A 25,864-nucleotide genomic window follows, 5' to 3' on the forward strand; every position below is an offset into this window, starting at 1 on the left:
TTCTGTATGTGTGTCTGAATGCACCTACACATGTGTGCATGTTCTGTATGTGTGTCTGAATGCACCTATACATGTGTGCATGGTCTGTATGTGTGTCTGAATGCACCTGTACATGTGTGCATGGTCTGTATGTGTGTCTGAATGCATCTATACATGCGTGCATGGTCTGTATGTGTGTCTGAATGCACCTGTACATGTGTGCATGGTCTGTATGTGTGTCTGAATGCACTTGTACATGTGCGCATGGTTTATATGTGTGCGAGTGAACCTGTACATGTGTGCATCTTTGAATGTGTCTATATCTTCATCTGCATTCCTTTGCATCACTTTGCATATGTCTGGATACATCTGTACCTGTGAGCATCTTTGTGTGTGTGGATATGAGTCTACATAGGAGTCTTCCTGTCTACATGCATCAGCATGTGTCTGTGGTGATGTCTGTGTGTATACTACGAGTGACCTTTATGCCATCGACTGAGGTGGGAACCAGTGCCTTGTTTGCTTTCCCAGGAATGATCTCTGCTCCCCTCTGGTTCTCTCCTCCATGCCCTGAGACATCTACCCCTGGGCACCTACAAGTGCTGAGCACAGCCACCCTGGGCTTAGAGGAAGCAGATCTAGGTTGCAAGCTCAGTATGAGAGGGAACAGACCACTCAGCTGTCCTTGCTGTGAGAAGGCCACTCACCTCTACTCCCTTCTTAGGTCACGGGGACATCAGGAAAGAAACACTGCAGGCTTTTAAAACTCAAAACCAGGCGAGGGTCAGTTATATCCACTGCTGGGTGTGTCTTGTCCCAAGCACTCTCACCTTATAGGGTCCTCAGCCCCATGACAACAAGGAACCCCTGCAGGTGTCCTTAGGCCTCTCTGCGAGGCCTGTGAACCAAGGGCTGTGTTTGCCTCTCCTTCTTAAAAACAGTCCTTCGGCTCCACATCTATCTTTCAGAGAAGAAATGAAGCCACAGGAACCCCCAGGAGCCTCAGGTCTGTGCTGAATATCAGCCCTTAGTGGAGTTCTCTCCTGAAGACTCATCTGCTTCTCCTCTTTTCTGGCCTCCTTTCCCTAATCTTTGAGGGCTGTATATGAGAAGCCTGCTTGGGAGACTGCCTTTCTCTGCATTTGCTCTGCACTCCGCTCTGGCGGGCTCAAGGTGGAATGCAGACCGTATTTTCCAATGCAGATCAGGGCCTTGTGTTTGCCATCAGCCTGATTGCTGTGTGTATGTCTGTTGGGGAAGGTGGGGGAGGCTGGTCATCGATTTTCTCTCATATGCCTAACAATTGATGTAAGAATCTAAAGTGTCCCTTTGTTCTGGAAACACAATTTGAGAAGTCTGATGGAGCCAGCCTGCATGTGGCACTAAGCTTAATGATATGCGACACTGCTTGTCTCCAAAGCCTTGCAAAAATTAATTACTAATTAATCTAAAACTTAAGAGCATTATTTATTTATTATGTTCTCCAAACTCAAAATACTTAAGTCTAAAATTATGAGTAGTAAAACAACCTCAGGATGCTTTAAAGAAAAAAAGAGAAAAAAACAAAAACAAAACCAAAAAAAAACCAAGTTCAAGGGATTCTTTGAAAAAGACAAATCTTAGATATGTCAGTAAGAGGAGGCTGCTGGATTATCTCAAGAACCTTTAGTATTGCCCTAGAAAGTTCGACACAGTGGGAAGTCTGCTGAAGGCATCTCTCCAGAGTCGGGATGCTAGTCAGATGACAGCTTGAGGGATGCGGAAAGGGAGCTACTGTATCCCTTCTCTCAGAGCAGAGGGGATTTGATTCATAGCTACTCCCTAAAATAGAGCTTTGAGGAGAGGAGCCAAATTGGATTGTCCCAATAGACAATGAATCATTAATCACGGTGAGGGAGAGCCATGAGTGAGGGAGAAAGAGAAGAGGAAAGAGAATAGAGAGAAAAGGAAGAAGGGCTTGAGGGAAGGAGAGAGGAGGAAGGGAGAGAGGGAAGAGGAGAAAGGGAAGGAAGAGTGAGAGAGAGAGAAGGAAGGAGGAGGAGGGAGAGAGGAGGAAGGGAGAGAGGGAAGGGGAGAAAGGGAAAGAGGAGTGAGAGAGAGAGAGAGAAGGAAGATGTGAGGGAGAGAGAGAGGGAGGGTAAGGGAGGGAAAGAGAGATTGGAGATTAGGAGGGAAGGAGGGGAGGGAGGAAGGGAGAGAGGGAAGGAGAGAGAAGAGGAGGAGTGAGAGAGAGAGAAGGAAGGAGGAGGAAGGGAGAGAGGGGAGGGGAGAAAGGGAAGGAGGAGTGAGAGAGAGAGAAGGAAGATGTGAGGGAGGGAGAGAGGAGGAAGGGAGAGAGGGAAGGGGAGAAAGGGAAGGAGTGAGAGAGAGAGAAGGAAGATGTGAGGGAGGGAGAGAGGGAGGGTAAGGGAGGGAAAGAGAGATTGGAGATTAGGAGGGAAGGAGGGAAGGGAGGAAGGGAGAGAGGGAAGGAGAGAGGAGAGGAGGAGGGAAGGTGGATGGAGAGAGGCTGAGATAAGGGGAGAAAACAGGAGAGAGGAAGAAGGGGAAAACAGGAAGGAACAAGGCAAAGGAGAGAGGGAAGAAAATAAGTGAAGGGAAAAGAGGGTGGAGGAGAGGAAAGAGGAAGAAAGGAGGGGAGACAGAGGAAAGACAGAGAAGGGAAGGGGAAAGAGATGAGAGGAAAGGGAAGAGAGAGGTAAAGGGAGCATACAGAGTTCGGCAGGCGAAGGCACCATTACAAGCAGTGGCTTCAGACTAAAAAGACAACAGCCACCATTGCTACAAGCGCATACCATTCATGCAGATGACACCTAAGCCGTGACATTTGCCAGCCTTCGCTCAAGGTGGGAAAAAGTAAGCCCTTCTAAGGCCACAAAGCAAGGCAGTTGGCTACCCACTCCTGTGCAACAAGCCGCTCTTGAGCCCCACCTGGTGGTCCTTCTCTCTAAATCAGAAGGCAGGCTGTGAGCCTGAAAAAAAAAAAGAGAGAGAGAGACTACAGAAAGATTCGTGTACAATCGTAACCTTAGAGCAACAGGTTTTCCTAGAGTCCAACCAGAGTGCCTATCTAGAACTGAGGTCTCTACTCTCCTGTCTGTCTCCCCTTCTACCGCCCCCCTTCTCATCCGCTCCCCTTTGCCACAAATTGGGGTTACAATGCATTTCAAAGCTGACAGCAGGGCAGGAAGCCCTGCATGACACCCAGGGGGAAGGTGGTGCAGGCTGAGCAGGTGTGAGTTCACCTCGCTGCGGGAAACAAGTCTGTCTTGTTAGGCTGTGAAAGGGTTTGTGAATTTTCACAATGAAGGTGACACACTAGACAAACAGGAGTGTTTTGGACTGTGAGAGAAGACGCTTTCCTGCTAGGACCGAGGACCCTGACAGCTTCCCAGCAAGGATGAGGCTCAGCAGCCGGAGTGCCGTTGTTCTGTGGGTATTTTTAGATTACACATGGAGACTGACATTTCCCTACAGGGTTTGCTGCAGGTAGGAGGAAAGAGGGAACCCCCCATGAAGGGTTTCAGAGGCACTATCCACACCATCTTCAATGGCTCCCAGGGTCTGACATCTCTGCAGACAATGCGAACCTATGACTCTTGCCAAAGACAAGCCTTGCTTGGAACTCCATACACTGAGGCCCCGGAGCAGCTGACCCTGCAGGCAGGCTAGTTTCTCTCTGTGCTGAGTCTCCGTCAGCAACACAGCTGTCGACAGAGAGCTGGCACAGCAGTGAGCTCGCAAATGTCATTTTAAATGAAATAGTAGATTTTAAAATGTGCTCGGCAGGTTACAGGCACAGAGGGCGGGAGCCCTGGCTTTAGAGGACAGCCTTACTGAGAGAAGAGGTGTGGGTCAAAGAGCAACCTCATCCCAACTTTCTGGCCTGGCCTGAGTAGGGAGTCACCAGCTCTGCCTCTGCCCTGGTGTTAGGGACCTTGCTGATGGACTCCTGGTCCATTGCTGGACCACACCAGAGGGTCTTGAGTTGAAGACATTTTTAACTAAGAATACCATCATGCAAGACCAACCAGGCATCTCTTTATGCACATGTGCATACGGACATGCCTGCGTATGAGCGTGAGTGCAAGCGTCCATGTGTGTGAGTATATGTGATACTGAGACAGATAACATGTTGTACGCTGTAGCAAACAATGAAAAAGAGATGTCATCCCAAAGATGATGAGGACCACCATCTGGGGTTGTCTTCTGAGCTCCATATGGGCACACAACATAAGTTCATCTTCATTTACACACACACACACACACACACACACACACACAAACACACACACACACGTGTGTGTATGCGTGTATATATATACATATATACAAATATATATGTATAAAATTATATATATATAATTTTAATAACCACAAATCTTTAAAATGAAACTGAGTGGAAGGTACCAGGACAAGGCCATCTTCCAGCTGTGCTTGCAGAGCCTTCTGTCTGACTTTCTACTCACAGGTGCTATTTCACAGGGACAATGACTCAGACTTGGCCCATGGCTCTGGGAAGGCCACAGTGTGGATGTGGAGACAGCCTTGGAAACAGAGCCTTGTAACACAAACTGATTCATGCTGTCTAGAGGGCTGAGCCAAGCCCTGGGCACATACTGCAGCCCCTGGGGAAAACAAGGACGCAGTGTCTCCCTTAATCTCTGCAGCTCTGCAGAGACCCAGGAGCCCAGGCTGGAAAGGGACCAGAAAGTAAAACAGCCCCCTGCATAATTCGGCTTCCTGTGCTTTCCCCGTGGAAGACAGCGCCTGGGGGGCAGGAGGGGGGAGAGATAGGGACTCCTGAAGTCAAGCAAGAGAAGGAGGTGGGGAAGGCTCTCTGGCCTGCCACCCAAGAGTGTGAACTGGCTCTTTGGGATATCCTAAGAGGTGTGGGTGGGGATGTGGTAGTGTGAGGGGTGGGCAATTTGTATGAAAAGGGCAGTACCTATCTCTCTTTTCCACTTCTGCAATTGCTAAGAAGCAACAACTGTCATTCAATTTCCGAAGTTCTAGGCCAAGTCAGAGCAGTCTGAGATTTGGCTCCTGCCCCTCCATCCCTTTTCTGGCTTAAGTCTCAACTAAATGTTCTCTCTGATGGACATCCTTCTCCTACTAGCTGATAGAGCAGGGCAATGCTGCTGCTGAAAGCCACAGCAGGGGAGCCTCACCTCTGACCACTGCAAAGCCAAGGCAGTATCTCTTCTCCCTGAGTCCACTCACACAGTGCTCCTCCATCTCACTCACCTCAGGGGACCCGTAGCCAGTTCCATGCACAGTTTGATGGATACCTGGTTGTATGAGTCTGGAAAACTGGTCTCTTTCTCATCTTAATTTTTCTATTCACCTTTCTGACTCTCTCTGTATCTTCCTTGGAAAATGGAACAGCCAGTTGCTGCTAACTAGAGAGTGTGGTAAGGATACACAGGAACATCATAGACTAGAACCTGACCCTGGGTGGGCAGGAGGAAGAGGAGGGATAGAAATCAAGTAGGGAAAATAATAATTCCCAGTGACAGTGTTTATAGATATCTCTCTTCTGGCTAGCCCAAACAGATAAAATAGGACCACAGCATCCTGTTCTTGATGTAATAACACTGTCCCCAAGTCTCCTGTGGCCACACAAGAGAGAGTTTACATACATAGGGATTCATGTGCACATGGAGGCCAGAATCAACCTCAGATGTTGTTGCTCGGGCACTATCCACCTTATTTTGTTTTCATGTTTGTTTTGAGGTAAAGTCTCTTGCTGAGACCTGGATCCCCTGATCCAGATAGACTGACTGGCCAGTAAGTCCCAGGGTTCTACCTAGTGCCACCCTCCTAGTGCTGGGACTACAAGTACATGCCACCATGCCCAGATTTTTTTAAATGTGCGTTCTGAGAGCCAGACCCATGTCCTCATGCTTGCACAGAAAACACATTACCGACTGAGCTGACTCTCCAGCCATCTCTAGTCTCTTTCTGATGACTACGGGAAGCCCACTACCTCATGAATGCAAGGGAGCCCAAAGAGAGACAAAAGAATCAGAGTTGGGCAACAGTGAACCCCAAAGACACTGGGTTCAAGAGCTGAAGAGATCAGCTTCAACTGTGGCATAAACAGTCTCCTGGGCGTGAGCTTAGCTAAGGGTGCAGTGTAGCTGCCTGACTCACTCTTGCCACCCCAGCATACTCAGTGTCCATCGATTCTCCTCACAGTGGCCCACCAGGGACTTACACATGCTAAGGAGGAGAGGCTGCACCTTCTGGAATCACAATCTGAGGCCTCTCCCAGTAAGTGGTAAGCCAAGACTGATGAAGGCTTCACACAGAGGAAGTCTCTCCGGGGCCATCTGGAGCTAGAAGCTAGAGACAGAATTTATTCCTGGAGACCCAGAGAACCAGGCGAGGTAGGAACACAACCAAGGACCCCACAGTCACTCAGGATCTGCTGGAAAGTTACAGGGATGCAGGAGACTGCTCTGGGCCCTAACCTAGCTAGCTAGCTAGCTTTCTGCAATGAATTCTATGACTAAAGCAACTCAGGAAGAAGGGTAAGGGTTTATTTGGCTTAGTTCCTGAATACAGTCTGACTTTGAGGGATGTCCGGACAGGAACCCCAAGTGGAAGTCTGAAGCCAAAAACTGAAGCAGAGGCCCCGGAGGAGTGGTGCTTACTGGCTTGTTCATCCTGCTTTCTACCCAGGACCACTTGCCCAGGCGGGAACCAATGGGCTGGGCCCTCCTGTATCAATCACTAGTCAAGAAAATGTCCTCCAACCTTACATAAAGGCAATCTGACGGAGGCATTTCCTCTATTGAGGTTCTTCCCTGATTACTCAAGCTTGTGTCTAGTTGACCAGAAACTACCCAGGACAGGACCCTCCTGTACTGAACTGGCATGACTATCATCATGCTCAGGGAGGCCGATCCCCAGCCCAAAGCTGAGCATGAAGCTGGTAGAGGACACGGGTAAATCACCCCAAGGCATCTCCCAAGAAGTCCTAGGCTTCTCCTGAGGCATGGCCTGTCCTTTTGTACCCACAGATCAGGAAGAAGCTCTGGACTCCACACCAAGCTCCTCCTTTTTCAGAAAGCTGCCCCAAGGAATTCTACATTGCCTGACAGATTAGGGTGTGCTGGGAAGATGGGCTTAGGAACACGGTACTCTGAGCCTAAGACCTAGTCTGGACACATCCCTAGTCTCCTCCTGTCTTGAGTCTATCAGGATGCTCTCAACTTTACTACCCTTCTCTAAGCAAACACGGTGAAGCCCTTGGTCTTCATCCCAAAGAACACTCTTCAGTTAGCAAGGTTTCCCCCTGCAACTGCTGGATGCGTTTAAGTCTCTGCCTTACAGAATTCCTCCCCTTCTTTGCTGCACTCCTCCCCAGAGCTCTGCTCTCCTCTCCTCTCCTCTCCTCTCCTCTCCTCTCCTCTTCTCTCCTCTCCCTTCCTCTCTTGTCTCTCCTCACACTTCCTTTACTTTCTTACCTACCACTGCCTTCACTCACAGACCAAGGGTTCACAAGGACATATCAGCGTAACACCGAGTGTCATGTGTCCAGGAGCCCCTCATTCTTGCTCATAAACCCTCAGCATCTACCTGGACCCAGCACTTCCCAGCTGTCTGATTAGAGCTTGGAGGGAGGTTTTGCCCGGAGATGGTTTTTATAGTGTTTGCCGAAGGGGTGCCTGCGTGTTGTTTCCATGCCAAGATGAAGCAAAGCTTTTTGGAAGAGGAAGGCGAAACAAAAAGCCCAGCCAGTCCCTCTTAGTATTGTTCTGTGTGCCAGCAACTTGATGCTTTTTCAGCGTGGGAGGAAAGAGGCTGCAAATGCCACCCTGTGCTCTGGGCCAGGTTTCCTCTGGGCCAGTGGACTTCTCAGTATGAGAAGTGCTGCTCGGAGCCTGAGACAGCAGAACAATGGGCAAGCTGAGCTTGGAGCTTTCCACCCAGATGCCAAGGCTAAAAATGACTTCTCCCCACATGGGTACTGTATTCAGCATGAAGGGCTGGGAGCTGAAGGCTCTGCACAGAACTCTGGTGGGGGGGATGTTTATCTCTCTCTACAGCCTGCACTCCACAGCATTAGGAGCTACTCTGGCAAGGGCTGGGGAGACAGAGTGGGATGGGGATTTGCAATCCTATTTAAAAGAGACTTAAACCCAGGATTAGGACAGGACAGGGAAAGGTCATCTGTCCACCCTTTGTCAGTGGCTGAAGTTCCTTGCCTGGGTGACCCCTCCTGAAACAAGCAAGACTAGCCCAGTGAGCTAGTCTCCCTACCTTTCCCTTGTCTCTCACATCAGCCTCACAAGTGGGTGAACAAATGGCCTGACCCTGGCCATTTTCATCAAAGGGAGTTTGAAACGTGGTCCCACATAAGTTGGGGAACTTGGGGTGGGGCAATAGTAACCTCTGCCCCCTATGAACAAAACATTTGCATGGACTCCAGAAGAATCCAGATTCCCCTTCATAAGAATGGAGGTCTCTGGGTGCATGTACACCCTCACTGTAGTCTCTATTTCTTGCTCCTTACATGGCTGCTGTTTGAGTCTCTCCTCCCCTCTACCCATGCATCTTTTGTCAGCTTCTGTCATCAGTGTTTCCTGGTGTCTCAGCATGATTTCCATAAAAATAGTTTGAGACAAGGGTTTAAACACATGTGATCCTTTTTGGAGGAGCAAGAAAGGAAAGTGGGTTTGAGAGGGTGAAAGAGTTAAGGAAAGATGTGAACTCAGATAAAGTCCAGCCTTGGATTGATCGACAGAGAGATCTGGGAGGGTAGTGTGGCACAGAGGAATCCCTTCCTTTACATCCAATGTTTTGAACCCTGTTACATCCAGCCTTGGCTATGAGTCTTGCCAAGATTGGCCATGTGCAAACATCAAGGCCAGAATACTGAAGACTTCTTGGAGAAAATGTTTCTATTTCTTGGGGCAAGTCTTGAGCAATCCATGCTCCTAGCAGCTGGGAGGAACTCCTCATCCAAGAAATGGCAATTTATCAACTGGAAAGTTCCACGGCAGTTGGATCCTCTGGTCTCAGTGTTCTCCTGTAAGCCCAAGTCAAACAGGGTCTACCTGCTGTCCCAATTCCAGAGCCAGTAGATGCTGTCTTAGTCTCACTGGTTAGGAGGATCAGGCAAAGGAGATTTCATTCGTGTCTTACTTGACCTTCATCTCCAGTATCCACTGCCCAAGTGCAGACTCCAGAATCTCACTTAGAGCAGGCCAGTGATGTCCCCATCAGTGTTCAGGTGTCACCTGCTTCAAGCCATCCCTAACAACAGCTCTGAGTGGCTAGGCCCTTGCTTAGCACGCTGTAAGTGCTGCTCCCCACTCTCTCCCTTTATTTAGTAAGCATAGCTAGTCGCTCTGTGTATTCGTGCCTTTATGGTGTTTCTTCTACCTGGAATGCTGCCATGTCTTTATTCAGTCCTTCAGCACTGGTATGATCTCCATTCAAGTTCACATGTTTCCTCCTGACTTGGAAATAGCTGAGAATAGAATTGAAGCATATGTGAAGTATGCATATATTTATTAGCTCAATTTAGCCTTTCCAGAATCTATATATGTCACATCTTCATGTTGTACACAATAAATGTATGCATGCAGTTTCTACTTAACGATAAATGAATGAATGTTATTTCCCTTGCCTAAAGCTTTGTTTGGTAGCACTCAACCTAGTACAGGCCTCTATATTACAATGGCCATGTTGTAATGAGGTTACTATTACATTAATTAGGATCCTTCATAAACCATGAGGGTTTGAAAGTTTGAGGTGTGGCATTAGTGTGCATACCCTCTTCTACGTCAATACCTAGCATCCAAATGATAGACATACACATATCTCCCTTAAAAATGATAGACAACTCTGTTCACAGAGCTGAGTATTTCCTCTCTGTTTTATCACTTATCCTAAGAAACTAAGAACTATAGTTTTTTCTTGCTTCATTCCTTTCATCAATTCTTGGAATGAAATAATGTTTCCAGTGTGTAATAATGGTGTTATCAAAATTACCACTGCTCTCTAAGTTACTCCTTAAATTCCCATAGCCTTGAAAGATTGTATCCAACCCTCTTACTGCCTATTTATTTATACAGCATTGTTCTCCTGTAACCCAAGCTAGCCTCCATCTTGTTAGGTAATGAAAAATGACTTTAAACTCCTAATCCCCCTACCTCTACTTCCCAAGTGTGAGGGTTATAGGTGTATGGCCAAGGTTTACCCACTCTCAATCTAAATCTTATGCATTACTGGGTTATAGTATGGCAGTTACCCCATTAACTGTTAAATACATGATTTTATTTGTCCCAATTGACTAGGAAACACATACACATGCATGTGTACACAGGCATACGTATGCACACATGTGCACACACACAGACACACACAAGTTGTGGTACAATCTTACTACACAAAGAAAAAAAAATCACCTAAGTAATCTCCCTGTAAAGGGTTGATCTAAAATGAGACAATCCTCCGAGCTTTTCTCTGTAAGAGGTAAAAATCGCACCCATTTGTAGTAAATGTCACCAGGGTTAACTCTGTCCTCTCTTGGCTGATCACTCCTGCAAGAACCCTGTGGGTAGACGTAGTCAGTCATGTGACCACATCTAGTCAATGAGAGGAGTGGGGAAGCTGCACATCCTTGAAGCAGAAGCAGAAAAGGGCCTCAAGCAACTGCCTCAATGCCTTCGTGAGTCTGTTGACTCTGGTGAATAGAATCATGTTTCAAGCAAGTCCTCTTCAGAAAAGACATCCTCAGAGGGTTATCTGTACCCACCATGGGCTTTGCAAGAACAGTAAATACACTTCAGCCAATGAACTTTAGGGGGGTTCTCCCCATGAACTACTGTATTCACTTTGAGACATAGAGGGTTGACTCTAGCAGTTGTCTTGATCCAGTGGCCCTACTGAATATGTCTATACTGTTCTAAGTCCCCAGAAAATTCTGGAATGGACCAAACTCCAGAATCCAATTTTCCCCCAAGAACTGCAAAATAAATACTGACGTCTGAGGAGCTTTGAGTCTGGTCATAAGTAAGCTCATTCTAGAACCTGCAACTCATTCAACAGCATTGTACTTTGTACCTGCTATGATGAAAGGAGTGTTTTAGGCATGCAACACTCACTAGCAGTGACCAAGGACGGAGTGTCTTATGCCACAGTGCCTGGATTCTGGAGCCGAGGAAACAGACAGATGCAAAGATGACCCTATCAGCCAATGGCAGATGGTTCCAAGTCATAATGGTGACTTTCTGTCTGTAAGAAATATTCAGAGAATTTTACCAATGTGAATTACTTTAACCCTCTTGACAGTTGCACAAAGTTGGCACCATTGCCTCCAGTCTACTGATGAAGAAACTTAGGCAGAGAAGAACTTGTGTGTACGGCCAGACAACTATAGAAAGAGGAGAGAGCCTTTGGTCTGGCTCTGGTACCTGCTCATTGCCATTTTAAGCCAATGCCTTTCAGAAAATGGTGCAAGCAAATATGTTCCAAAACAGTTTATTTGCAATATTTATTAAGTGCTTTCTCCTCCCTCTGTATGTGGAAACACACAATAAACTTTATCTTTAAGGCTGTGGTGGAAAAAAATGGAGAGAGCATTGTGAAGCCTACAGCTCAGAGGTAACTGGAGAAGTGTGTCGTTGACCCCTGGCCTCACATGCAAGAGACTTCTTTCTACCTGCTCTGGAGGGGTAACCCAAAATAAAAACAAAGAAACACATCCCCGGAAGAATTCAGAACTATGGAGCGGAGAGCAGAGCAAGCATGCAGCACCCGAGTGTGGAAAGCCAGTGCCTTGCCCTCAGCAACCTCTGCTGAGACCAACCAGTCACTTTGATCCCCAACTAGATGTCAAGCAACTGTTGAAATCTCGAGAGTTCCCAAGGGCACTCACTAGGCTGCTTGATCGCCTCCCACAAAATAGAGATTTTTCCATATCACGTGCTCTAGCTACCAAGTCCAATACAATTGCTCTCTGCGATATTGAAAGTCTGCAGCGGCTCTGCCAATTATCTGAGACCTTATGAAATCTAATATCATCTTGGCAATGATTCTTGCAGTATAAACATAAACCTCACTGCTCGAGAAAATCTTAATAGCATACAAAATATGCCAGCAGCTGATCAGGACAAGCCTGGAGGCTCCACAGAGCCTGATAGGATTTAGTGTTGTTTTGTTTTCTCTGGGGAATTGTGGGAGGTAGGGATGTGTGTGTGTGTGTGTGTATATAGGTGTGCATGTGTAGTGGTGTGTATGTGTGTGTCTAAGTGTATGTGTAGGGGTCTGTGTGTAGGTGTGTATCTTTGTAGGGGTGTGTGTATAGGAGGGGTATATATGTGTAGGGGTATGTGTATGTAAGAGTGTGAGTGTATAGAGATGTTTGTGTATGTGTAGGTGTGTATATAGGGCTGTGTATGTAGGGGTGTATGTATAGGAGTGTATAGGGATGTGTGTGTAGGGGTATATGTGTAGGTGTGTGTGTATAGGTGTGTATAGGCGTATATATGTAGAGCATTGTGTATAAGGGTGTGAATGTGTAGGGGGTTGTGTGTAGGGGTGGGGTATATGTATAGGTGTGTGTAAGTATATATAGGGGTCTGTGTGTGAGAGTGTGTGTCTTTGTAGGGGTATCTATAGGGGTATGTGTGTATAGGGATGTGAGTATGTAGGGGAGTTTGTATGAGTGTGTATATGGGGGGTAGTATGTAGGTGTGGGAGAGGACTTGCATGTGTACCTACATGCATAGCAATCTTGAGTGTTGATCCTCACTCATTGGCTGTCTTCTTTCTTAGGGTTTCTCACTGGGGCCTGGAATTTACTTGTTAGTCTAGACTGACTGCCACTGAGCTCCAGAAAACCTCCTGTCTCTCCCTGACAGGCTCTGGGGTCATAAGTGCCTGTTACCATACCTGACTTCTTACATGGATGCTAGGAATGGAACCCAGGTTGTCATCCTTGCATGGCAAGCACTTTACCAACTGACCATTTCCCTCAGCACCTCCATAGGCTTTGAACCCAGCATTCTGGAAAACATTTATTGAGTAATCCTCAACATGCTGGGCAGAGAGCTCCCACCAAAATAAGAATATTAATAACAATATTTGGGACTCCAGCTTTGAAGTTCCCAACAATTTTTGGTGCTCAGCTTGACATGCTGAAAATAGCCTCTTAGTTAGATAAGAGGTGACAGGCTTGGGGGCCTGGAAGATGAGGGAACAGCTGGCTGGGTGAATAGTCAAGATTGTGTGCCCCCCGCACCCTCCCCCCACACACACTGTTCTGTGTTGGCAAAATAGCATCATTTCAAGAACCAACAGTATAAAACAGAAAGTAAGAGGAAAAATACAATAAAGCTTATGCCCCATAATCCAGATGCAGGTCTACAGGAAAGCTGAAAGTACAGCATCCTCCTCTGCAGGCCAAGGTCCTGCTGAGCTCTGAGCACCACAGGTGTGTTGAAGAAGCGCAGGTGAGAAAAATAAAACCCCATCCCTGAGCCATGATGATGCTCTACCACAGGGCTGGCATCTGGTGGCAATGCAAGTAGAGATTTTTGCTGATCTTCCAGTGTGAGGCAGATGGACTCTGTCCAGAATGCAGAGTAAATGTAAAAGTTCAGTACTAAGAATCCAGTTGGCAAATCAGCTGAGCCCAAAGTTTCCCCTACATTTGACTCTGTGGAAGGGAAGGCTTGTGGCCCATCGTTGGTCCCAAACCCAGGATAGCTGACTCAATATCTCTGAGAATCTTCATGTCTAATTGCTTAGGATATAATGATGTTGATGGTCCAGGGACCACCACTGAAGAACAACTGCTTTGTGCAGTGAAGAGAGCCAACCAGAGAAAGAGCGAGTCCCCGAGAGACCCAGCTGGTAGACTCAGAGGGAGTGGAAAGCAACATGTCTGGAGACTCCATTCCTGATGAGTGGTCCACAAAACTTCCACCTGGACTGCATGGAACATCCCAGCCTTCCACAGCAAGAAGGGAAGCAGCATTCGGCATGGAAGCCAAGGGTCTCCACAAGTTCTTTGCATTCCTATTCCAGGTGTGGAGACTGGGGCCAAGTCTCACACACACTACAGGACAGGCCACACTGTTAGCCTTCACAGGCTATGATTCCCAGCATTCTACACACATGCAACAACAAAGCACAGGGGAACTTCCAAGGTGGCCGTCATGCTCAGTGAAGCGGGCTCCGTCTCAGAACTTGATCTGTTCAGGGTTTTTCAAAGCAGCAGTGGCTATTTCAGGGGGGCTTCTCAAGTCTTGGGAACCCTGAAAGGGTCACTTGATATTGTTTCCAAGAGGCTACTATCTAAAGCCAAAGGAAGAGTTTGAAGGTCAACCCCATTGGATCTGGACTCACCTAGAAGCATATCTCTAGGGATTTCTGAGAGAGTTTCTAGATTCTGTTCATAGAGGTGGGAAGAATCACCCTAAATGTGAGTGGCCCCACTGCAGGGGGCTGCAGTCCTGGACTACAGAAAAAGAAAAAAGCCAGCCAGCTGAGCATTGGCCATTCTCTCCCTCTTTCTCTCTCTCTCTCTCTCTCTCTCTCTCTCTCTCTCTCTCTCTCTCTCTCTCTCTCTCTCTCTCCCTCTCCCTCTCTCTCTCTCCCTCTCTCTCTCTCTCCTTGCTATGTGACCAGGTACCTTACACTCCTATGGCCACGGACTTCCCTGCCATGGTGGACTGTACCTTACACTGTGAGCCAACATAAACGCTTCTCCCTTAAGTTACTCTTGCCAGGTATTTTTGTGTCAGTGAGAAAAGAAACTAACACAGTGAGAGTACGCCAAAATCTTCAGTCCACCCATAAAACCTCACCATCATATCCATACTCAGCAGCAATACTACCACTGTAATGACTGCCCTCAATAATTAAGACAGAACAGCCAACCTCCAGTGATTCTAAAGCACCAGACACGCAGATTGAGCACATAAGACAGCAAGCAGCTTTGTATGTTTTATGACATGGCATCATTTCCTCCATTCACTCCCTTGCTGAAACCTATCTCCTTGGCACATTTTCTCAAGGCAAAATGCCATGCATAACAAGATACAGGAAGTAAAATGACCACACGCCTCATAAGTGTTCCACACGAGGGCAAGTGTTCCAGATTTCAAAGCTCCTCTGCACCCATCTCTTGTCCTTCACACACGATTTCCCTGGGCTCACATCCTTCCTATAGTTTGAAGAGACCGGGAACCCCAAGGATGTAAATAAGGGATGTCCCAGCTTTCTGTTTAGCAATTTTGCAATAACTGTAAGCTATCACTCCAAATTTTCCATAATTATATGTTCTGTGGGTGATCTAAGCATGTGGTAAATGCTCCTTTAATTGTGATTAGTGGGAAATCTCTGAGCCTGATTCTATCAAAATGGGCAAATGACTTGGCATTGTAAGCTGCCTCAGTTTTGTGGGGTTTGTGGTGTGTGTGCTGTGTGAGTTGAGAAGGGGTTATTTGACTGCTAAGATGGGTTTCGCGGACCGTCTCACCCTTTCTCAAAGGCATATACAAATAAATGTATTCTGACCCATTGTCCCCCATTAGGGAAAATCTGCCACAACTCTTGCAAAGCATTTTTACAGTAAGACTCTAAAAAACTAAAGATGTTTATAGCTTGGGGTCCAGTAATTCCACTCTTGAGAATCAAGCATGAAGAAATAAGTCCCATGCATGAAAAGCTTATGCACAAAGATATGTGCATCGTAACAATGAGTCAATCAAAACAAACTAAATAGCCGACGGTGCTGAAAAGCAAAACCCTGATACTGAGTCGTTAGTTTCATCCTTCTTGGGAAATAATCCTCGAAACCCGAACATCTAGACTTCCCACATTCAAAAACGGAAATTAAGTGCATGTGCTTTGAAGTGCCTTCCCAATAAAATTATTTTCAGAGTGTAATAATGTAAACGACACTCGCAATGTCATAGTAGCTTTTCATGTATTAAGAAAATGGTTCTACCCTGGAGTGGTCCGAACATGTCATGTTCTCTAGCAAAGAATTATGTGAAGTCTAGTGTTGTGAATCTTGGGGAAGTGGTTGAAGTTAGATGTAAAGATTGCAAGATATTTGGACAGGTGTGCATAAAGATGAAAAATTAAAACACCTGGTTAACATCCTGTTCTAAAGTCCACTAAAATTGTGGTTAAAGGATTGATCATTTACACTGCTGTTTCTGCTGCTGCTGCTGCTGGTGGTGGTGGTGGTGGTGGTGGTGGTGGTGGTGGTGTGTGTGTATGTGTGTGTACGTGTATTTATGTGTACGTGTGTGTACATATGTGTTTATATGCATGTGTGTGTACGTGTGTTTATGTGTATGTGTGTGTACGTGTGTTTATGTGTACATGTGTGTACATGTGTGTTTATATGTACATGTGTGTGTACATGTGTGTTTATGTGTATGTGTGTGTACATGTGTGTTTATGTGTACATGTGTGTGTGCACGCACACACGTGTACGCATGTGTGGGTGTGTAGGTCTGTTTGAACTGATATTGGAAAGTTTTCCTTGGTCAGTTCTCAGTGTGACATTTGGAGATAAAAACTCCCGCTGATCCTGAACCTCACAGCTGTGTCTAGACTGCTTGGCAACAAGGCCCTGGGATCCCCCTATCGCTAGCACCCGCTATGGGGGTCCAAACATGTGCCTTTTCTTCAAGTCCTAAGAATCCATTCTCAAGTCCTTATGCATGCATAGCAAGCACTACGCCCACTGATTCGTCTCCCCAGCCTGCAACAGGTTGTTCTTAAGCCATAATCTCACAAGGATGGGAATAAGAGAGAAGCAGCACATTGAAAACACTCCTGGAATATAAACCAGTGATAACTGTCATTGCCAACTGCAGAAACCTGCATCCTCTCTCACGTCATCAGAGGATCCAAGTCCAATCAAGGTAAAAGACAACTTATCCAACATCAGGCTTATTAACTTTTCACTGTTGGAAGGAGTCAGGGAAGGGCCATCAGGTCCTCACCTGAGGTTTCAACCACCCCAAGTACAGGTAAGCCTTCTATGGCCATTCTCATTTCAGGTAGTGACATCTTTGTTGTATGTGAAGGATGATGTTCCATATCAGCCTTCTTAGAGAACCTCTAAGGTTAAACGCAAAAGGCAAAACAAATATGGGGAAAAAGGCAATACAGAGAGGGCTAAATCTCCCAGAAAATAACTTGTCAATCATTCCTGAGGGAGAAAAAGATAAAACATCTGTTACACAATAACAGAGTACTAAAGACAACAGCTGAAAGCAAAAGAGATATGAGGGAGGGAGAGAAAGGGGGAGAGGAAGAGAGAAGGAGAAGGAGAAGGAGAGAGGGAAGGAGGGGGGAAAAGGAGGGAGCGAGAGAGAGAAAGAGAATAAAAAATGTCATGAAAAAGTTAAAATAGTTCAGGAAAGATTCCAGGTGAAAATCAAATTGGAAAGAGATGGAAAAGAGGACACAGAGAAAGAGAAATTAAACAACCACATCGGGAAGGCCATAGGCAGAATGGAGGGAGCTGGGGGAAGCCGGGAAGGCAATGGGAAGAATGGTAAGGAAGGGTGAGAGGGAAGAATCAGTTGTCAACAGAATTCTTCCAGAACAAAGGACATTGGGTATCAGCTGACACATACTAAGGGGTGCCTGGACCAGATACTTCCTTGTGAGACTCCATGCACCTCATCAGAGAGGATTCTGGGAGCAGAGAGAGAGCAGAGGACACTGAACAACCTTTAATACCTCAGAGTATAGGAAACTATTGTGATCACAGACAAAACTCAGAATAAAACAAACCCCAAATTCTGATTCCAACAAATTCCCAGTCATCAAATCAGAAAATTGAGTAAAGTTCCTTCCCTCTTGGCAAAATGAAATTGGAGTCCAGATCATTAAGTGTGTGGAAGGAGTGCCCTGAGTGGCAGGAAAGGCACACAAGAAACATTTACATGAGAAACACAGAAACATAAAAGGAGGCTTCTAAGAACGAGCCTTCCGTATTTTACAGTTGCTTCTGGACTTCCAGGATTCTGACATGGCCCACAAATTCCAGAAGCTTAAGAAGCATACCTTTTATAATTGATAGGGATCATATGTACACACGGAGTCTGGCACTCTGTGGTCAAGAACTTATACTCCACTCCTGCCACTGCAGACACAATAGCTTATCAGAGGACACTCCGAAAGGAACTGAGGAGATAGACCAATCAGAAAAGTACCTGCCTGCAAGCATGAAGGCCTGGGTTCAGATCCCCTGAATCCACATAAAAACCAGATGTGGTGGCATAACTCTGAAAGCCCAGCACTAGACAAGGAGTAGTGGTGGACCCTGGAGCTCACTGGCCAATCCATGTGCTGGAACTTCAGTGAGAAACATTATCTTTAAGATTAGATAGAGAACAGTAGAGGAAGACATCAGATATCGACCTATGGCCTCTACTTGCATGTGTGTGTGCACACACACACATATATGCAATCATAAATGCAGATCAAATATACACACTATATTAATGCAGAGGTAGGACACAATAGTCACCCAGATTGTTGCAGTATGTGATTAACCTCTACTCAAAATCACCCTGGAGGCAGCAATGCACATTCCTTACTACCTACCCCAATGTTCTGGACCCCTGAATGAAACACACACACACACACACACACACACACACACACACACACACAGAGAGAGAGAGAGAGAGAGAGAGAGAGAGAGACAGAGACAGAGACAGAGACAGAGAGAGACAGAGTCAGAGACAGAGACAGAGACAGAGAGGAGAGAGGACCTTATATTTTAAATGATTTAAACAGCTTAATGACTGGGCCACTTCCAAACCTACACCTGGCTAGCACCTCCCTTCTGAGGTTTCTGAGTTATTACTTACTAAAATCTACATTCCATCTTTGCTGCCCTAGGCTCAGTTGGGGGAGAGTGCTAGGACCACTCTTTCCCAGTTCTTACATGATTGCTATACTCTCTCTTCTACACTTCTGAGGCCTGGACCTTACTCCTTTCCCAACATGGCTATCCTAAATCCTACTTCCTCTCTTAGTCCCCTTGCCCACAAATCCTAAAGTCCCACCTCTGTTGGCAACTTTATTTACTAATCAAAGCCAACTGGGGGCAGGGATCCTCAGCGTCTTACATGCGGATTCTCCTGCAATTTTGGGAATGCAATTGACATAATACAAGCATTAAACCAAATCCACAACCCAGACTGGCACCTACTGAGGATGGCATAGCTCTGTGCTCTGTGTTCTACAGTAACAGGATATTCATTAACTGTTATACTCATAGAAGACATTCATGTTTATTTTCTGCTGCTGTGAGAAACACCACCACTGAAGGCAACTTTAGGGAGGGAAGGGTTTATTTCAGTTTACACTTCCAGGTCACAGTCCATCATTGCAGGAAGTCAGGGAAGGAATTAAGCAGAAACCATGGAGGAACATTGGTTACTGGCTCACTTTCTGGCCCACTCAGCTAGCCTTCTTAAACAGCCTATACCTACCTACCTAGGGATGGTGCCACCCAGAGTGGCCTGGGCCCTCCCATAGCAAGCACTGATCTCTTACAGATATGGCCACAGGCCAATGTGATCTGGTAAATTCCTCAGTTGAGTCCCATGTGAGTCCAGGTTGCGTCAAGCAGCCTATATAAACTAACCATCCTGAAGGCTAAGACGCAAGAAGGAAATACATGGCAGACACAACTAAAACCTCAAGCCATCCCTTAGGTGGTACACTGGATTTGCATCCTCAGTCCAGTGTTCTGCAGCCTGGATGTTAATACTCCACCCTCTTTAATCAACTCTGGGCACTGAGGTACCCCACGGATGGCACACCACTAAGCAAGGCAATTCTCCACAGCTGAGGCAGACCCTGAGAGACACGACTCTTGGGTCATTGTGATCGTGCCCCACCCCCACCATAAGAATGCTAGATAGTGCATTTCTGGCTCTACATGCCTAGAAACTCAGTCCATATCAGTGAATCCAACAGATACAAGCGCCTACATTTTCCAAATGAAATATAAGCATCCCTTAGAGAGGGTAGAGCTATAGATGCAGACTGGTGCAATAAAGTATCACAATAAAGTGGGTCACACAAATTTGTTGGTTTCTCGGTGCATATAAAAGTTATTTTTACATTACACTGCAGTCAGTGGAGTCTGTAATTGCATGAATCCTAAAAATACCAACATAAATGTCTTTGTTAAATAAATGCTTTATTGCTAAGTTATGCTAACAGTCATCTGGGCCTTTAGCAAGACACAATCACTTTGCTGGTAAAGAGTCTGACCTCAATCCGGATAGATTCAGGAAGATCCAAATCCCACTTTCTGAAGACTAGGGTACCAGTAGCAATTTCTGACCAGACAATGAAGTTGGCTGTATCGATTAGCACATCTTTCCCCAAAAGATTTCCCTGTGACATGTGATGCTAGTTGATAGCATTAGACCCACAATAGAACTTCTCTTCAAATTGGAGTTAGCCCTCTTAGATATCATCACTGCTTTGCCAACTTTGAATAACATTTGGTGACACTTCAACAAAATACAGCAGCCTCACCCATCCATTCAAGCTGAAGACTCCCGTCCCTCTGCTCACCCAATGTGGTGGTTTGAATAGGAATGGCCCTCATAGACTCATGTGTTTGAATGCTTGGTCCATAGGGCATGGCACTATTAGGAGGTGTGGACTTTTGGGAGTAGGTGTGGCCTTGATGGAGGAAATGTGTCACTGTGGGGAAGGCTGGTCTCCTGTGCTCAAGCTACACCCAGTGTGGTACACAGCCTCCTTCTTTTGGCTTCAAGTCGAGAAGCAGAACTCTCAGCTCCTTCTCTACCACCATGCCTGCCTTTACTCTGCCATGTTTCCCTCCATGAAGATAATTGACTAAACCTCTGAAATTGTAAGCCATCCCCCAATTAAATGTTTCCCTTTGTAAGAGATACCTTGGTTGGTCATGGTGTCTCTTGATACCAATAAAACCCAAACTGAGATACCCAGTGTCACAATCAGGGTTTCTATGACTGTGACAAAACACCATGACCAAAAAGCAAGTTGAGAAGAAAGGATTATTCCACTTATGCTTCTAGAGATCACAGTCTATCACCCGAGGAAGTCAGGACAGGAACTCAAGCAGGGCTGGAACCTGGAGGCAGGAGCTGATGCACAGACCATGGAAGGATGCTGCCTACTGGCTTATTTCCCATGGCTTGCTCAGTCTGCTTTCTTATAGAACCCAGGATCACCAGCCCAAGGATGGCACTACCCATCATGGGCTGGGCCCTCCCCTATTGATCACTAATTGAGAAAATGCCTTATAGCTGGATCTCATGGAGGCATTTTCTCAACTGAGGCTCATCAACTTGACAAAACAAAGACATCACTATTAAGCCACAACCATTCCTTTCTTGGCATCCTCAAGATCTCACATTCAAAACATAAATAACTTTAAAAGTCCCGCAGTCTTTACAAATTCAAACACATTAAAAATTTCAATCCCTTCAACATAGCCCATCTCTCTAAAACTCCAAAATTTCCTTTAAAAGTTCAAGGTCTTTCAGCTTTGGACACTTCTAAAAAAATTAAATTAAATCCTTTTTCAAGAGGGAAGAACCAGGGCACAGTCACAATCTGAATGGAGCAAAACTAAATTCCAGCAGTGTAAGTAACCCAGTGTCTGATGTCTGGGATCTCCACCCGACCTTCTGGGCTCCTCCAAAGGGCTTGGGTCACTTCTGTGTGTAGCACATACTGCTTGTCTTCTACGCTCTCGCTGACTCCACTCCACTGCTTCTGCTGTTCTTGGTGGTTATCCCATGGCACTGGCATCTTGAAAACTATGGGATCTTCTGCTGCAACTGGGCTGTACTTTCACCAATAGACTCTCGAGGCTTTCTCCATAGTGTCAAGCCTCAACTTCTGAGCCATGATTCCATCAGTCCTGGCCCTTTCACTGACACTGAGACTGCACCTTCACTAACGGCCTCTCTCAGTGCCAAGCCTCAGCTGCTTTCCACGACCCCTTTCATGCCTTCAAAACCAGTACCATCTGGGTAACTCGTACACATCACCGAGTCCGGCTGCCAACACAAGGTCCAACCTTAGAACACAGCTTCTCTGTGCACTCAGAAAACACTTCCTAGAAGACTTCATCCTTCTGGTCTCTCCTTAATCACCACTGATTTCTTACCTCCAGGTAACCAGCATCAATTATTCCAGTAACATAAAAGTTTCACTTTAATAGTTCTGGTATCTTGATAATCATAGCTGATTGTTCGGGCCCAACAAAGCAGAACCACAGAATCTTAAATCAAAATAGAAATGGCCCTGATAGAGTTTTTAATCTCCCGTCTGAAATTTCACAAGACAGACATCCATCTTCGGCACTGCTCACAAAATTCTTATCTTCCAAGCTCCTACAGAACATCTCACCAAGGTCTCAACACTCAATGGCCCAAGTCCTTCCATAATCCTCCCCAAAACATGGTCAGGTCTGTCACAGCAATACCCTCCTACTCTGGTACCAGCTTCAGTCTTGTTGGAGTTTTATTGCTATGAAGAGACACCGTGACTAAGGCAACTATAAATAAAGAAAACATTTAGTTGGGGCTGGCTTACAGTTTCACAGACCTTAGTCCATTATTATCCTAGCTAGATGCAGGGCAGTTGCAGGCAGACGTGGTGCTGGAGGGGCCAAGAGTTCTACATCTTGATCCAAAAGCAGCCAGGAGGAGATTGGAATTCCACATGGGGTGGAACTTGAGCATAGGAGACCTCAAACAAGGCCATACCTACTCCAACAAGGCCATACCTCCTAATAGTGCCTCTCCCTATGGCCAAACATCCAAGCACATGAATCTCTGAGAGCCAAACCTATTCAAACCACCATACCCAGGATATGCCTGACTCAGTAGTTTTATTGCAAGATTGCAGCAACCCAGTCTCCTTTACGAGCTCTACTCTTAATTCTAGTTCTCCTGCTTCTTCAGCCATGTCTTTAGTGACTTCCTCCACTGCAGTCTTGAAACCCTCAAGTCACTGTAGCCACTGGAATTAATCTCTTCCAAACACCCATTCAGTAGTTCATCTCCTTCTGTGAACCAACGATGTCATCAACAGTGTCTGGATTGGTGACCCTTCCTACAGGGTTTTGATTTTACTGAAATGACATGTGAGAGCCAAGAGTCTCTTCAAGCCATGTGCTAATAGGGTAGATCTTGTGTTAGGTGGCATGAAAACATTAATATCAGTATTGTACACTTACATGAGATATATGGTCAATGGCAGCAGTCGGGCTAGAGAGACAGCTCAGTCAGTGAAGGGCTTACTGTGCAGGCATGAAGACCTGTGTCTAAGCCCCAGAACTGTGTAAAAGATGCCAGAAATGGGGCCACGTGCTTGTAATCCCAGCACTGAGGAGGCAAACGCAGAAGGATCCCAGGGTGCATCCAGAGTAACCTAATGAGTGAAATCCAGGCCAAGTGAGAGACCTTGTCACAGAGAACTAGGTAGATAGCATCCCGTCTAATGATGCCCAAGGTTGTCCTCTAGCCTCCAAATGCACATAAACACGTGTGCACACACATGAAGATACACATATAACATGTACACACAAAAAGAGAAGTGGTGTTTTGAAACCACCACCGGTGAGTAGTGGGTCTCAAAAGCTGCCTTCAAATATTCTGTAGATGATGATGGGACAGATTTGCTATTATCCAGGCTCTCTTGTTCCACTTAGGAAGCACAGCCATAAAATAATTAGTAGACTTCTTACGATTGGTTCTTAACTTAATGTCATCAGCTGCCTTCACCCCTAGCAAGAGAACCAGCTCTCCTCTGAAGCTTTAACTCTTTCTCTTTAGCTATGAAAACCCAAGAAGCATCTTCTCTCAAAATGAGACATGGTTCATCTACCTTGGAAACCTGTTGAGTAAAGCCACCTTTACCAGAGAGCTCCATCATGACCCGGATATCTCAAGGCAACTTCACCATCAACACCTGCAGATTATCTTTGCTCTGGTGTGTACAAGCTGCTTCCTTTGAGCCTTATGAGCCAACCCCTGAAACCCTAAAATGGCTTGTGAAGCTCCCTCACCTCTCTTGGAATTGAAGAGCGTTAAGGCTCACATGGATACCACTTTAGCCTAAGAGGTTTAGGCTGCGTCTGGTTTGAGCTTCTGTCCTGACCACTAACACTTTCTCCCTATCTCTCAGGCAGTAGGCTCTTTTCCTTGCTCACTGGAGTAGCTTTTTAAATTTCCTCCAAGATCTCTTCCCTTTCTTTCTCAGCATGGGTGTTTGCTGTACCAGCTTTGCCCTGTCTCTGATCTTTACGTGTCTTTCTCATGGGGGGCTTGATCACCTTTGCCTCTTTGATACACAAGGAGAGACAACAGTTTGTATTTGAACACTGAGAGGCCAATTATTAACTGTACTAATTTCAACACTGGGTCTCAGAGGATAGATAGGGGATGAAGGGAAGGGAAGAGAGTTTGGGGAACAGCTGACCATGGAGCAGTCAGAACACACATGACATTTGTTAAATTTCGTCCTTTTTGAGTGCATTTGTGGCATTCCAAAACAGTCACAATGAGAACATCAAAGATCACTAACCATGGGTCTCTGTACCATAAGAAGACCAAAGGTTTAAAATATTATGAGAATTAATAAAACATGATACAGAGACACAAATACATCCTATACTGCAGAGGGAACTAGCACCTGGGAGTTTGCCTGACCTATGGGCACCAAGTCTTCAATGGAATGGTATCCAAGGTCATGGGTCATTATTTTCTATACTGATTGTATAACAAATGCAAGCATCATCTGGTTGATAATAGTTGAACATTTAAAAATGGTGGCTAGACAGGATTTTAAATATTCCCACCACAAAGAAGTGATGTCTGCCTAAGATGATACACATATTATATAATTGTACCATTTTTGAAAGTCCACACTCTACCCCACAAAGATACACACTCACCACATGACCATGAAAATTTTAAGGTGCATTTTAAAAGATAAAATGAGATGAGGTGTGACTCATTGGTAAAGTGTCTACCTAGTATCCACAAAGCCCTGGGTTCAATCCCCAGCACTGCATAAAACAGATGTGGTAGGCCATATCTGTAATTCCTGCACTTGGGAAGTAGAGGAAAAAGAAATCTCTGGAAGTTCTATGTTATTGTTGTTCCAGTCTGATATACATAATACCTCCTCAGGAAAAGACAGAAGTCCTGACATGAGACTAGAAATGAAGCTGATGGCTAGAGATAGCCAGAAGCTTTTTCTCAGCCCTCATTCTGCGAGGCTCACTGAAGCAAGCCCACACCTTCATCGAATCTCTGCTCCAGGTCACATGCCTCCCCCCATGGTGCCTCTTTGTCTTAGATAATCTGTGTTTCTCAGCATATGGAAAATTGGTTTTTCTCAGAAGTCTAATCCTCCTCCTCCCTTAGCCCAAGAGGAATTAAATCTTTTTCCTCTTTGTAGTCTCTGAACACAAGGCTGTGTTATAACCAAGTGTTTACAAAAAGACGCCTTTGAAACCGTAATTCCATGGCCCGGACACTGGGCTGGCACTTGCTGCCTCTATGACATTAATCAAGGGCTATGCTCACTGTGTTCTCATTTATAAAATATAGCTAACACTTGTCTCATCCACTTTACAAATAGGGCTAAATTAGATGCATGTGAGTGCCTATAAATATCTATGTTTGGTGCCTGAACCGGTGTTCTAGGGTTTTTATTTTGGTTGGTGGTTGGTTGATTAATTAGCTGGCTTGTCATTTGGATGGTTGGTTAGCTGTCTGTCTAGATAGCTGGTGGGTTGGTTGGTTGTTTGGATGGATGGAATGATGGATGGATGGATGGATGGATGGATGGA

General features: G+C 45.8%; 1 long non-coding RNA gene across 2 annotated transcripts in view; it reads right to left on the reverse strand.

Annotated features, from left to right (window-relative positions):
* LOC116073106 overlaps positions 1-25,864 on the reverse strand; it is a 265,797-nt gene that overhangs the window by 158,806 nt on the left and 81,127 nt on the right. Inside the window, exons 3-4 of one of the 2 annotated variants that reach the window (XR_004111670.1) lie at positions 11,062-11,232; positions 9,376-9,463 (exon numbers count right to left, since the gene is read on the reverse strand). This is a non-coding gene — a long non-coding RNA (uncharacterized LOC116073106). Of the gene's footprint in view, positions 1-8,873; positions 9,464-11,061; positions 11,233-25,864 lie in introns of those variants that run through there. The other variant, XR_004111669.1, reaches the window with a different exon arrangement.

Source organism: Mastomys coucha, unplaced genomic scaffold (genome assembly GCF_008632895.1).
Source record: "Mastomys coucha isolate ucsf_1 unplaced genomic scaffold, UCSF_Mcou_1 pScaffold23, whole genome shotgun sequence".
In the NCBI taxonomy this organism is placed as follows: domain Eukaryota; kingdom Metazoa; phylum Chordata; class Mammalia; order Rodentia; family Muridae; genus Mastomys; species Mastomys coucha.